This window comes from Aplysia californica, unplaced genomic scaffold, assembly GCF_000002075.1.
Source record: "Aplysia californica isolate F4 #8 unplaced genomic scaffold, AplCal3.0 scaffold00484, whole genome shotgun sequence".
In the NCBI taxonomy this organism is placed as follows: Eukaryota; Metazoa; Mollusca; class Gastropoda; order Aplysiida; family Aplysiidae; genus Aplysia; species Aplysia californica.
In genome coordinates, this window is record NW_004797754.1 from 19,992 (window position 1) to 24,163 (window position 4,172).

Consider the following 4,172-nt stretch of genomic DNA (forward strand, 5'->3'; position numbering starts at 1 on the left):
GGAGATGGTGAAAAAAGGGATACCAAAGTCCAATTAAATGTTGAGTACTTCTTGACTTTACGAATAATAATATTCTCAATCTTGGTCGCTCAGCACTGTTTTCTTGCCCCATCTTATTCGAGAGCTATTTAGCCACAAGAGGTTTAACCCTCGCAGCGTCTGTCAACTCAATAAAAGGCCACTATCCACCAACAATCGAGGCTATCAAAGTTATGATGTTTAATCTTTACCAAGAACCGCCACTGCCAGGAAACAGCACTTACACAAGCTCTGTTTATGTTCTGCTGTTGACTTTTAAAAACGAATGCATGCATCAAGGCCCTGCTGTTAAATATAAAAATCAAATATTCCTTTAACTTGTTTTTTTCTTAAAGTACATGCAATTTCTTTTCTTTTTATTTGGGACCCGGCATTTGAACATTGCGATTTTGAACAATGCTGTGGGTTTTCTTTTCCTCTTTTCCTTCTTTTTTTTTAATTTGCACTTTTCCAGAAATCAATGTTTCTGGTGTGCTTGAACATATCGTGAACTTCCATGGTCACACATCTTTAGCAGAACTTTAAGGCAATTATCGACCTGCCCATGTAATTGAAAAATGGGAAAGATTGGTTGTCAATTAATCAATTTTTAACATTTTAAAGCACTGGGAATTTTGAAATGTTTTGAGATCACCTTATTACGTACTGCTCTTACTGTTGAGCAGTTGCTTGGCAAGTTTTGTTTTCTTTGAATAAAGAGATGCACATTGGCACAATAATGGTCGTTTAGTGGTGGGAAAAAGTTAGACAGACAGACAGACAGACAGACAGACAGACAGACAGACAGGCAGACAGACAGACAGACAGACAGACAGACAGACAGACAGACAGACAGACAGACAGATAGACAGACATAAACAAGTAAAGTAAAAAAGTAAGGCCCGTCAGCGACGCCCTCCAACCACCCGCTCTTGACCAAGTCAAACCTTAGTTCGCCATTTAGTCCACTAATCTCGATAAACTCCAAAGTGGGCTGGACCATGAAGAATATCACTTGTATCAAAGTAAATATCGATACTGGGATAATGGCTTGGGATATGCTGGCAGAAGGTGGACGAGAGAGCAACTCGTCGTGAGAAAACGACTTCTGTTGCCAGGAGACGAACTATGTACTGATTGAACAGTGGTCACTGGTACGCCATGAAAGCATATTATCACCCAAGCAACGAGGAATACTTTATCGTTAAAAATGAGACACTGGATTAGCTTGATGCGTTAAGAGTTCAACGCTTCTTGTGAGAACGAGACCTTTCTCTTTAAAATAGGTATGCCTGCTCGGTGCACTCCAAGCAATTTACACATTTATGCTGAATTTTTCAACACGCTTTGGACATCTTGGCTATTTATTTTCCTGATTTTGTTTTCGACTACCTCTCAAACAAGACGAACGTTTTATCACAGTACGGATCTAAATTGATCTGAGTCACGAAAGTTAGAGGTTCGAATCCTCCGAGAGGGAGACGGATGTTGTTCTTGTCCAAGTGCGTGTTCACCTACCAATACGAAAACTCCCCCCCCCCCTCTTCCTCACTCTCCTGAGCCCCCCCCCCCCCCCCGGCTTTACCGTTTGTAACTCCGACCACACCTGGACATATCCCTGGGATAGAGCACGTCCTCCTGTCCCCGTCACAACTAACCGATCGAACGTTCCCCACACAGCCGTAGATAGTATCGGGTTTACCCGATAGGACAACGCGGGCCGAGTCCTTTGTACGGCCGCCCCAAGTGCCGCTTCGAGGCTGGTTCTGAAAGGACGGCCAGGTAATGTTATTCCGTTTCAGTTGACTGTTTCGATTTAGGAGAATGCTCTCTGGTTCGAAATCGATAACTTTCACCTGGGCAGTCTTCCGGTACTAGTAAGACATGTCTTGGAACGATGTTGAGAATGTAATAAGATTAATATGCAGACTACAGTAGACAGATACTTAAGTCTGAGTTGCAGAGAAGCTCATCGATGATTGGTTGAAAAGGAAACACCTCGGCATAATGACGCTCATTTTGAGCTTCGAAGAAAATCCAGACAATAAATAGACAGAAATGATAGAATCAGAATATCCAAGGTTCCCTCCAGCCACCAGCAACCGAATCGATGAAATGATGGCTAAATACCATGTCAGTAAAAACGACCAGATCTTGTACAAATAGAAAGATAGCCGTAGGGGCTTCGATTCTCTGAGGAAACCTGTCTGTCGTGCACTTCTTTCTAGAATGTTATGTAAACACACGTAGCAAAGGTGATTTTCTTGAAGGAAAAATTCGTTACTCTTTCTTTTAAGTTGCACTAAACGGTAAAGCCTTTATATTATATTGTTTCAGTATACATGTGTATGATTATGGACATGGACAACATTTTAAATAGTACAAAGAGCTAGTCCAAAAACTCATCCATATTACCACCAGCATTGTCTGTGTATCTGTGTGTCTGTGTTACTGTATGTCTGTGTCTCTGTGTCTCTCTGATTATGTGTGTGTGTGTGTGTGTGTGTGTGTGTGTGTGTGTGTGTGTGTGTGTGTGTGTGTGTGTGTGTGTGTGTGTGTGTGTGTGTGTGTGTGTGTGTACGTGTGAGTGTGTGTCTGTTGGTCTGTCTATTCCTTTCCCTTTTTCTTTTCTCCCTCTCCCCTCTCCAACATACAAAAAGCTTTTATAAAACGTAAACAGTCAAGTTTTACTACTTTTCATCCACGCTTCACACTCTGAATCTATTTTTAACTATTTTAGTTGAGCATCTAGTTGTACGGAAAGGTAAAAATCAAACATATTATCAAATCAAACACCCAACGTTGCAGCCGCTTGTTACTGTACCTTAAAATATATAATCTAAGAACTATTTAGTTTCATTTGAGCACAACAAAACTGTTGTCGTATTAAAAAGTCTAAAGCTACATGTAGATCTATAACGTGTCTTTCTTTGACGTTCTTTATTCACTCTGCCTGGCGGTCTCTAACGCTCGTTTACTGTGCATCTCTCACATACACACAGACACAATCGTACACTCATTCTCTTGGTAGCTCTTAAAAACCAACGTAAGTGCAAATGCATGTCAGAGCCCCTTATCTCCCCCTCTCCCCCCCCCCCAACACACCTCTCAACTTTCTGTCTGTGCCCCTACTCTCTTCTATCTACTATTGATATTACAAATATCACCCCACCCCCTCTTTTTTGCGACAAACACTAACACGGATTTTTATCAATCTGACACTCTTTTCCAATTACCCTAAAGTCAAATAACTTTCTTTTTTTCTGTGTGCTTCTTCAAATCTCTATTTGAACGATCCTTTTCCTTGCTCCTTTTTTGCCACTCTCTTCATCCAAAAATTCAAATTGCCTTTTTTTTCGCTCTCCCCATCTCTAGTCCTCACTTGGCCATTCCCTAATCAGCTAGTACGTCTGGGCAGCGCGAGAGAGCGATGGGGTACAATATTAGTCTAGCAGTACCCACGATCGGTACATCTCGCTCCAACCGACAGCATTGAGCTGACCCACAGACAGACCTCCTGACATCTAGGTCTCGCTGTGATTTCCCGCCCGGGAGAAAATTGAGGCTGGGAGGTCCCCCGTCCTAAAACAGATTCCAACTTGTCGTCTATCTAAGTTCGCCATCTAGATCCAAGTCTACGAAGAGCTTTTGGGAGGGCGAGGAACGCTCTTTGGTTGATCTCGTTGGTTTTGGGGTCTCTTTTTTCTTCCCATCAGAGCGGCTATTGCTTCGGGACTTTCCCGCGTAGATAGGGGAACAATAAGGGGCGGTAATAGGCTCTTCCGTTTCTATCAGGGGCGACAATAGCTGGGCCTTGTACATCGCTTTTTGTGAGTAGATTTGGAGTCGGAGGAAACGTTTGATCAGGGAGATGAATTGAGGGTTGATTTACCTTAACCAAAGTCCGAGGGAGATAGAGAACTGAACATCTTAGTCTAATTGAGGTGAATGCGTTTAGTGTTGTGCAATTTGGGATCTGCTGTCCAGAGGCTTGAGCGAGAGAAAAGAGAGAGATGGTAGAGGAGAGAGAGAGAGAGAGAGAGAGAGAGAGAGAGAGAGAGAGAGAGAGAGAGAGAGAGAGAGACAGAGACAGAGAGAGAGAAAGAAAGAGAGAGAGAGAGAGAGAGAGAGAGAGAGAGAGAGAGAGAGAGGGG